Here is an 11501-nt window from a genome sequence, read left to right on the forward strand (position 1 = left end):
AGTCCTAATTCCCGTTTTCCTTCTCTTCCTCAGAAATAACCACACCCTGAAGTTGATGTATATAATTCCCACCCTTTATTTGTGGGTTTTTTGTTTCATTTTGGTAACATTTTTCTTCATGTGCATATATTCAGATACAAGATATACTATGGTTCAATCAGTTAGTGTCCCAGCAAGAAACTGATGGCACACTCAAAGGGTCAATCAGAGATGGAATAAATAGAGGGGTAATTAAGGGATTGCTTAAAGAGAGATTGGCAATTTCAAAGAACAAGAAGACATGGTAAAACGTCCAAGGAGTGATGACAGTGGGAGACCCTTACCACCTCCGAATATGAAGGGGGAAGGGAAGGGAGTAATGATCCCAGGGCCCGGCATGGGCTGCAGCAGTGGGACAGGAGTCAGAAAAGAGCTGAGAACTTCAGCAGAGAAATTAGAGGATCTCACTTGCTGCTTAAACCAAGGCCTGCTAGGAAAATAAATACCAGGCCCTCTTTCCTTCCTTCTCTGATCTCCTGTCTGTGCCTTTCATTGACCAAAACCAACCAGAAGCCAGAACATATAATATATGATGCTGTCCTTAACGGTCAGTTTCTTGCACCACAGAACAGGAAAGAGAAGGGCAGAAAATTGATTTGGAAAGGCAAACAGATAATTATCAATGTGATTGTTTTGTACTTTCATAATTAACACAAATATTAGCCGATAGTACACAAACTTAATTTTTTTTTTTTTTTGAGGCGGAGTCTTGCTCTCTAACCTAGGCTGGAGTGCAGTGGCACAATCTTGGCTCACTGCAAGCTCCACCTCCTGGGTTCATGCCATTCTCCTGCCTCAGCCTCCCAAGTAGCTGGGACTACAGGTGCCCGCCACCACGCCCGGCTAATTTTTTTTTTTTTTTTTTTTGTATTTTTAGTAGAGACTGGGTTTCACCGTGTTAGCCAGGATGGTCTCAATCTCCTGACCTTGTGATCCGCCTGCCTTGGCCTCCCAAAGTGCTGGGATTACAGGCGTGAACCACCGCGCCCGGCCCATAAACTTAATTTTAAAATGATGTGTTAACTACTTCCTTCCATACAACCATAAACTAAAAATCCAAGTTATTAAACTATAAGTTTTATTTCTGACACTACAGTTGTTTACTACTATGCATTGGCAACAACAACAGAAAAGAGAAAGCGATGGAGAGAGAGAGAGAGAGAGAGAGAGATTGATTCCAGAGTTCCCTGAAGAAAAGGGTAGACTTGTTTTTCCTCTCTGATGTTTTAGGGAGGCAACAAGACAAGAGAAGATTCTGTCTTCTTGTCAATTGAACAACTTCAGAATTGCTGAGTGTTCTATCCTTCACCTTCCCCTACTGGGAAACAGAGATACGACAGCAGAAACAAATGCTGTTAGCAAATAAATACCATAAATACCATTGCCCTGCCTTAAAAAAAAAATTATTGAGATATAATTCAAATACTATATAATTCACTCATTAAAAGTGTGCAATTTGATGGTCTTTAGTTTTTCTTTATTTTTTATTTTTTGAGATAGAGTTTCGCTCTTGTTGCCCAAGCTGGAGTGCAATGATATGATTTCAGCTGACCACAACCTCTGCCTCCTGGGTTCAAGCGATTCTCCTGCCTCAGCCTCTGAGTAGCTGGGATTACAGGCGTGCACCACCAGGCCTGGCTAATTTTGTATTTTTAGTAGAGACGGGGTTTCTCCATGTTGGTCAGGCTGGTCTCAAACTCCCAACCTCAGGTGATCCCCCGTCCTTGGCCTCCCAAAGTGCTGGGATTATAGGCATGAGCCACCGCGCTCAGCCTAGATGGTCTTTACTATGTTCAGAGTTATGCATTCATCACCACAATCAATTTTAGCACATTTTCATCACCCCAAAAAGAAACCCATACCCCCTAAGTCATCACCCTGATGAGCTTTCTTTTTCAGCTTTTTTGATCATTTGGTATAACACTGAAGGAACTAACATTACTACCTAATTTATAGAACTCTATGGCATATAAAATATATACTTTTCTTCTAAATTCTGACTCTCAAATCTGAAAGACTAAACCAGGTTAATCTTTTGGAAGTATAAGTAACATTTTCCCTTTATTTATTACCCTTCACCAGGGATGCCAAAATTAATTTGTTAAACATGTCAATAACTACATGTTCACTTCTTACTCCTTTAAATTATTATTAGATGTGTTTCAAGATTTTTAATTAATTTGGTAAAATTTCAATTATCTTTGGCTTCCTGCAATATTATACAAGATATGTGAAACACAATTTTGGATGCAATAGATTGTTTAAAATTTTTATTTTTTATTTTTTTATTATTATTTTTATTTATTTATTTATTTATTATTATTATACTTTAGATTTTATGGTACATGTGCGCAATGTGCAGGTTAGTTACATATGTATACATGTGCCATGCTGGTGCGCTGCACCCACCAACTCGTCATCTAGCATTAGGTATATCTCCCAATGCTATCCCTCCCCCCTCCCTCCACCCCACAACAGTCCCCAAAGTGTGATGTTCCCCATCCTGTGTCCATGTGTTCTCATTGTTCAATTCCCACCTATGAGTGAGAATATGCGGTGTTTGTTTTTTTGTTCTTGCGATAGTTTACTGAGAATGATGATTTCCAATTTCATCCATGTCCCTACAAAGGACATGAACTCATCATTTTTTATGGCTGCATAGCATTCCATAGTGTATATGTGCCATATTTTCTTAATCCAGTCTATCATTGTTGGACATTTGGGTTGGTTCCAAGTCTTTGCTATTGTGAATAATGCCACAATAAACATACGTGTGTATGTGTCTTTATAGCAGCATAATTTATAGTCCTTTGGGTATATACCCAGTAATGGGATGGCTGGGTCAAATGGAATTTCTAGTTCTAGATCCCTGAGGAATCGCCACACTGACTTCCACAAGGGTTGAACTAGTTTACAGTCCCACCAACAGTGTAAAAGTGTTCCTATTTCTCCACATCCTCTCCAGCACCTGTTGTTTCCTGACTTTTTAATGATTGCCATTCTAACTGGTGTGAGATGGTGTCTCATTGTGGTTTTGGTTTGCATTTATCTGATGGCCAGTGATGGTGAGCATTTTTTCATGTGTTTTTTGGCTGCATAAATGTCTTCTTTTGAGAAGTGTCTGTTCATGTCCTTTGCCCACTTTTTGATGGGGTTGTTTTTTTCTTGTAAATTTGTTTGAGTTCATTGTAGATTCTGGATATTAGCCCTTTGTCAGATGAGTAGGTTGCAAAAATTTTCTCCTATTTTGTAGGTTGCCTGTTCACTCTGATGGTAGTTTCTTTTGCTGTGCAGAAGCTCTTTAGTTTAATTAGATCCCATTTGTCAATTTTGGCTTTTGTTGCCATTGCTTTTGGTGTTTTAGACATGAAGTCCTTGCCCATGCCTATGTCCTGAATGGTAATGCCTAGGTTTTCTTCTAGGGTTTTTATGGTTTTAGGTCTAATGTTTAAGTCTTTAATCCATCTTGAATTGATTTTTGTATAAGGTGTAAGGAAGGGATCCAGTTTCAGCTTTCTCCATATGGCTAGCCAGTTTTCCCAGCACCATTTATTAAATAGGGAATCCTTTCCCCATTTCTTGTTTTTCTCAGGTTTGTCAAAGATCAGATAGTTGTAGATACGCGGCGTTATTTCTGAGGGCTCTGTTCTGTTCCATTGATCTATATCTCTGTTTTGGTACCAGTACCATGCTGTTTTGGTTACTGTAGCCTTGTAGTATAGTTTGAAGTCAGGTAGTGTGATGCCTCCGGCTTTGTTCTTTTGGCTTAGGATTGACTTGGTGATGCTGGCTCCTTTTTGATTCCATACGAACTTTAAAGTAGTTTTTTCCAATTCTGTGAAGAAAGTCATTGGTAGCTTGATGGGGATGGCATTGAATCTGTAAATTACCTTGGGCAGTATGGCCATTTTCACAATATTGATTCTTCCTACCCATGAGCATGGAATGTTCTTCCATTTGTTTGTATCCTCTTTTATTTCCTTGAGCAGTGGTTTGTAGTTCTCCTTGAAGAGGTCCTTCACATCCCTTGTAAGTTGGATTCCTAGGTATTTTATTCTCTTTGAAGCAATTGTGAATGGGAGTTCACTCATGATTTGGCTCTCTGTTTGTTATTGGTGTATAAGAATGCTTGTGGTTTTTGTACATTGATTTTGTATCCTGAGACGTCGCTGAAGTTGCTTATCAGCTTAAGGAGATTTTGGGCTGAGACAATGGGGTTTTCTAGATATACAATCATGTCGTCTGCAAACAGGGACAATTTGAGTTCCTCTTTTCCTAATTGAATACCCTTGATTTCCTTCTCCTGCCTAATTGCCCTGGCTAGAACTTCCAACACTATGTTGAATAGAAGTGGTGAGAGAGGGCATCCCTGTCTTGTGCCAGTTTTCAAAGAGAATGCTTCCAGTTTTTGCCCATTCAGTATGATATTGGCTGTGGGTTTGTCATAAATAGCTCTTATTATTTTGAGATATGTCCCATCAATACCTAATTTATTGAGAGTTTTTAGCATGAAGGGTTGTTGAATTTTGTCAAAGGCCTTTTCTGCATCTATTGAGATAATCATGTGGTTTTTGTCTTTGGTTCTGTTTATATGCTGGATTACATTTATTGATTTGCGTATATTGAACCAGCCTTGCATCCCAGGGATGAAGCCCATTTGATCATGGTGGATAAGCTTTTTGATGTGCTGCTGGATTCAGTTTGCCAGTATTTTATTGACGATTTTCGCATCAATGTTCATCAAGGATATTGGTCTAAAATTCTCTTTTTTTGTTGTGTCTCTGCCCGGCTTTGGTATCAGGATGATGCTGGCCTCATAAAATGAGTTAGGGAGGATTCCCTCTTTTTCTACTGATTGGAATAGTTTCAGAAGGAATGGTACCAGTTCCTCCTTGTACCTCTGGTAGAATTCGGCTGTGAATCCATCTGGTCCTGGACTTTTTTTGGTTGGTAAGCTATTGATTATTGCCACAATTTCAGCTCCTGTTATTGGTCTATTCAGAGATTCAACTTCTTCCTGGTTTAGTCTTGGGAGGGTGTATGTGTTGAGGAAATTATCCATTTCTTCTAGATTTTCTAGTTTATTTGCGTAGAGGTGTTTGTAGTATTCTCTGATGGTAGTTTGTATTTCTGTGGGATCGGTGGTAATATCCCCTTTATCATTTTTTATTGCGTCTATTTGATTCTTCTCTCTTTTTTTCTTTATTAATCTTGCTAGTGGTCTATCAATTTTGTTGATCCTTTCAAAAAACCAGCTCCTGGATTCATTTATTTTTTGAAGGGTTTTTTGTGTCTCTATTTCCTTCAGTTCTGCTCTGATTTTAGTTATTTCTTGGCTTCTGCTAGCTTTTGAATGTGTTTGCTCTTGCTTTTCTAGTTCTTTTAATTGTGATGTTAGGGTGTCAATTTTGGATCTTTCCTGCTTTCTCTTGTGGGCATTTAGTGCTATAAATTTCCCTCTACACACTGCTTTGAATGCATCCCAGAGATTCTGGTATGTTGTGTCTTGGTTGTTGTTGGTTTCAAAGAACATCTTTATTTCTGCCTTCATTTTGTTATGTACCCAGTAGTCATTCAGGAGCAGGTTGTTCTGTTTCCATGTAGTTGAGTGGTTTTGAGTGAGATTCTTAATCCTGAGTTCTAGCTTGATTGCACTGTGATCTGAGAGATAGTTTGTTATAATTTCTGTTCTTTTACGTTTACTGAGGAGAGCTTTACTTCCAAGTACGTGGTCAATTTTGGAATAGGTGTGGTGTGGTGCTGAAAAAAATGTATATTCTGTTGATTTGGGGTGGAGAGTTCTGTAGATGTCTATTAGGTCCGCTTGGTGCAGAGCTGAGTTCAATTCCTGGGTATCCTTGTTGACTTTCTGTCTCGTTGATCTGTCTAATGTTGACGGTGGGGTGTTAAAGTCTCCCATTATCAATGTGTGGGAGTCTAAGTCTCTTTGTAGGTCACTCAGGACTTGCTTTATGAATCTGGGTGCTCCTGTGTTGGGTGCATATATATTTAGGATAGTTAGCTCGTCTTGTTGAATTGATCCCTTTACCATTATGTAATGGCCTTCTTTGTCTCTTTTGATCTTTGTTGGTTTAAAGTCTGTTTTATCAGAGACTAGGATTGCAACCCCTGCCTTTTTTTGTTTTCCATTTGCTTGGTAGATCTTCCTCCATCCTTTTATTTTGGGCCTATGTGTGTCTCTGCATGTGAGATGGGTTTCCTGAATACAGCACACTGATGGGTCTTGACTCTTTATCCAATTTGCCAGTCTGTGTCTTTTAATTGGAGCATTTAGTCCATTTACATTTAAAGTTAATATTGTTATGTGTGAATTTGATCCTGTCATTATGATGTTAGCTGGTTATTTTGCTCGTTAGTTGATGCAGTCTCTTCCTAGTGTCGATGGTCCTTACGTTTTGGCATGATTTTGCAGTGGCTGGTACCGGTTGTGCCTTTCCATGTTTAGCGCTTCCTTCAGGAGCTCTTTTAGGGCAGGCCTGGTGGTGACAAAATCTCTCAGCATTTGCTTGTCTGTAAAGTATTTTATTTCTCCTTCACTTATGAAGCTTAGTTTGGCTGGATATGAAATTCTGGGTTGAAAATTCTTTTCTTTAAGAATGTTGAATATTGGCCCCCACTCTCTTCTGGCTTGTAGGGTTTCTGCCGAGAGATCCGCTGTTAGTCTGATGGGCTTCCCTTTGAGGGTAACTCGACCTTTCTCTCTGGCTGCCCTTAACATTTTTTCCTTCATTTCAACTTTGGTGAATCTGACAATTATGTGTCTTGGAGTTGCTCTTCTCGGGGAGTATCTTTGTGGCGTTCTCTGTATTTCCTGAATCTGAATGTTGGCCTGCCTTGCTAGATTGGGGAAGTTCTCCTGGATAATATCCTGCCGAGTGTTTTCCAACTTGGTTCCATTCTCCCTGTCACTTTCAGGTACACCAATCAGACGTAGATTTGGTCTTTTCACATAGTCCCACATTTCTTGGAGGCTTTGCTCATTTCTTTTTATTCTTTTTTCTCTAAACTTCCCTTCTTGCTTCATTTCATCTTCCATTGCTGATACCCTTTCTTCCATTTGATCGCATCGGCTCCTGAGGCTTCTGCATTCTTCACGTAGTTCTCGAGCCTTGGTTTTCAGCTCCATCAGCTCTTTTAAGCACTTCTCTGTATTGGTTATTCTAGTTATACATTCTTCTAAATTTTTTTCAAAGTTTTCAACTTCTTTGCCTTTGGTTTGAATATCCTCCTGTAGCTCGGAGTAATTTGATCGTCTGAAGCCTTCTTCTCTCAGCTCGTCAAAGTCATTATCCAACCAGCTTTGCTCCGTTGCTGGTGAGGAACTGCGTTCCTTTGGAGGAGGAGAGGCACTCTGCTTTTTAGAGTTTCCAGTTTTTCTGCTCTGTTTTTTCCCCATCTTTGTGGTTTTATCTACTTTTGGTCTTTGATGATGGTGATGTACAGATGGGTTTTTGGTGTGGATGTCCTTTCTGTTTGTTAGTTTTCCTTCTAACAGACAGGACCCTCAGCTGCAGGTCTGTTGGAGTACCTGGCCGGCCGTGTGCGGTGTCAGTCTGCCCCTGCTGGGGGGTGCCTCCCAGTTAGGCTGCTCAGGGGTCAGGGGTCAGGGGTCAGGGACCCACTTGAGGAGGCAGTCTGCCCGTTCTGAGATCTCCAGCTGCGTGCTGGGAGAACCACTGCTCTCCTCACAGCTGTCAGACAGGGACATTTAAGTCTGCAGAGGTTACTGCTGTCTTTTTGTTTGTCTGTGCCCTGCGCCCAGAGGTGGAGCCTACAGAGGCAGGCAGGCCTCCTTGAGCTGTGGTGGGCTCCACCCAGTTCAAGCTTCCAGGCTGCTTTGTTTACCTAAGCGAGCCTGGGCAATGGCGGGTGCCCCTCCCCCAGCCTCACTGCCGCCTTGCTGTTTGATCTCAGACTGCTGTGCTAGCAATCAGCGAGACTCCGCGGGCATAGGACCCTCTGAGCCAGGTGCGGGCTATAATCTCCTGGTGCACCGTTTCCTAAGCCCGTCGGAAAAGCACAGTATTGGGGTGGGAGTGGCCCGATTTTCCAGGTGCCGTCTGTCACCCCTGGAAAGGGAACTCCCTGACCCCTTGTGCTTCCCGAGTGAGGCAATGCCTTGTCCCTGCTTTCGGCTGGGGCACGGTGCACTCACCCACTGACCTGCGCCCACTGTCTGGCACTCCCTAGTGAGATGAACACGGTACCTCAGATGGAAATGCAGAAATCACCCGTCTTCTGCGTCACTCACGCTGGGAGCTGTAGACCGGAGCTGTTCCTATTCAGCCCTCTTGGCTCCTCCCTCTAAAATTTTTAAATGATGTTATTGGCATAAACAAACAAAAAGTCATGAAATACCCAGAAGATAGTTCTGCTTTATTGGTAATTAATTAGAACCTTTATTAATGCACTGCCTTTAAATTTTCTTCTTTTTTAAAATTGATAAATAATAAATGTACATACTTCGAGGTACACATGATAACAATACATTCATATGATTTGTAAGGATCAAATCAGTGCAATTGGGATATATATATTACCTTAAATATGTGTCTTTTCTTTATGGTGGAAGCATTCAAATTATTATTTTTAAACTATTTTGAAATACACAATAGATTCTGGTAAACTATAGTCACCCTACTGATCTATCAAATACTAGGTTTTATTTCTTCTACCAAAGTGTACACTTGATAGAAGAAATTAATCAACCTCTCTTCATCCTCCCCTCTACCCTTCCTGGCCTCTGGTAATTACCAATCTACTACCTTATGAGATCCACCTTTTCAGCTCCCATATGAGTGAGAACATGTGATACTTGTCTTTCTGTGCTGGATTTATTTCACTTAACATAATGACCCCCAGTTCCATCCATGTTGCTGCAAATGACAGAATTTTATTCTTTATTATGGCTGAATAATATTCGATTGTGTATATATACCACATTTTCTGTATCCATTCGTCCATTGGTGGACACTTAGGTTGGTTTTATATTTTGACTATTGCTAATAGTGCTGCAATAAATATGGGAGTGCAGATATATTTAACATATTGAATTTATTTTCTTTGGATATATATTCAATAGTGGGATTGCTGAATTATCTGGTAGTTTTATTTTTAGTTTTATAAGGAACCTCCATACAGTTTTCCATAGTAGCTATACTAATTTAAATTCCCATCAACATTGTGTGAGAGTTTCCCTGTCTTCCCATCCTTGCCAGCATTTATTATTCCCTGCCTTTTTGATAAAAGTCGTTTTAACTGGGGTGAGATGATATTTCATGGTTTTGATTTGCATTTCTGTGATGGTCAGTGATATTGAGCATTTTTTCATGTATGTGTTGGCCATTTGTTTGTCTTCTTTTGAAAAATGTGTATTCAAATCTTTTGCCCATTTTTATTCAGATTATTATTATTATTTTGCTATTAAGTTGTTTGAGCTCCTTATATATTCTGGCTATTAATCCCTGATAGAAGTATACTTTGAAGATGTTTTCTTCCAATCTGTGGATCGTGTCTTTGTTGATTTTTTTTTTTTTTTTTTTTTTTTGCTGTGCAGAAGCATTTTAGCTTGATATAATCCTATTTGTCCATTTATGCTTTGATTGCCTATGCTTTTAAAGTCTTATACAAAAAAAATTTGCCTAGACCAATGTACTGGAGCATTTCTCCAATGTTTTTTCATAATAGTTTTCTAGTTTCAGGCCTTAGATTTAAGCCTTTAATCCATTTTTGTTGATTTCTGGATATGGCAAGAAACAGTGATCTAGTTTCATTCTTCTTCATAGGGAATATTCAGTTTTCCCAGCACCATTTATTGCATCATTTATTGAAGACACTGTTCTTTCCCCATTGTATGTTCTTGATGTCTTTTTTGAAAATGAGTTGGCTATAAATGTTTGGATTTATTTCTGGGTTCTCTATTTTGTTCCATGGTCTATGTGTCTGTTCTTATGCCAGTGTCAAGCTGATTTGGCTACTATAGCTTTGCCTCTAATTTTAATTCCTTCATTTAAGTGTAATACAGGGAAACAAGAGACAATCCAGAGGGGAGCGAACAAAATAAAGGATTTTAAAAGGGAATAAGTGTAGAGAAAACAGAAGTGGATCTTGTTTCACTCTGAAAATGAGAAGGCCAAGGAACAAATTGGCTGTCCTCCAGTTTAGAGAAAGGATAGTTCATCTACATCTCCACAGATGCCTGTATTACTCTCACTATATACACTCTCCCTGGACAATCTCATCTACTTCTACTGCTTCACCTATCGGTTGTGGATCTACAGGTGGATTCTGAACTTACAGCTCCATCTCTAAGCCTCTTTTCTGGCCCTGGACTCACATATCCCACTGGATATCTGTATTTGAATGTTACAAGAAACTCAAAATGTCCAAACTGAACTCATCTTTCCCCTTGGGGTAGACAGATTCTAAGGTAGCCCCTTGATCCCTGCTTCACTGTGTTCACACCTCGTTGTCATCCCCTCCCCTTTGAGTGTGAGCAGGACCTGTGACTTGCTTCTAACCAGTAGAATATGGCAAAGGTAGTGGATGTCACTCCTGTGGTCATAATATGTTATACAACATTCCATTTTGCCAGCAGGATCACTTTAGAGACTCTCTCTGCTGACTTAATAACGTAAGTAGTCATGTTGGGAGAGCCCAGGTGGCAAGAAACTGTGACCAATCTTCAGAAACTGCCTGTGGCCTCAAGGAACTAAAGTAAGTAGCAGGGACCCTCAGTTCTACAACCACAGGACAAGAACTCTGCCAACAACCAATGAGAATGCAACTTGGCCAACACTTTGATTCAACCTTGTAAAATGCAAAGCAGAGGACCCAGCTAAGTCATGCCCAGATCCCTGACCACCCCCCAAAAAAATCTGTGAGGTAACAAATGTGCTGTTTAAACTGCTGTTTGTGAAAATGTATTACACAGCAATAGACAACAAATATACCCCCAAATCTCATCCTCTTCCTCTTTTCTTTGTCTCCTTAAATGGCTCCATACTCTACCCTCTTGATCAAGTCATTCTGAATTCTTCCCTCTTCACTACCACATTTAATCAGTCTCTGTGGACCATCATTTCTGCCTCCTGAATAGCTTCCTCATTCAGCAATTCCCAAAACTAGATACCATAGACTTCAAATAGGTGTTCTACACACACACACACAAAACTCAGTGTCAATTAAGTATGCCATATGTAAATTCAGGTCTTTAGAATTATTTGCCTGCCATATCACTGCCTTAGCCTTTTAATTTGTCTCTCTACCTCTATCCTTTACTATTTCCAATTCAATCTCATAGGACTACCAAATTTATCTCTCTAAAACACAAATCTAACCATTTCATTCCATAAGTAAATGACATCAGTAGCTTACTGACAAAATTTAGACAGCTTCAAGACAAAGTTCAGAGTCCTTATCATAACTTCGATCTAAGTAGT

Source organism: Pongo abelii, chromosome 11 (genome assembly GCF_028885655.2).
Source record: "Pongo abelii isolate AG06213 chromosome 11, NHGRI_mPonAbe1-v2.0_pri, whole genome shotgun sequence".
Taxonomy (NCBI): domain Eukaryota; kingdom Metazoa; phylum Chordata; class Mammalia; order Primates; family Hominidae; genus Pongo; species Pongo abelii.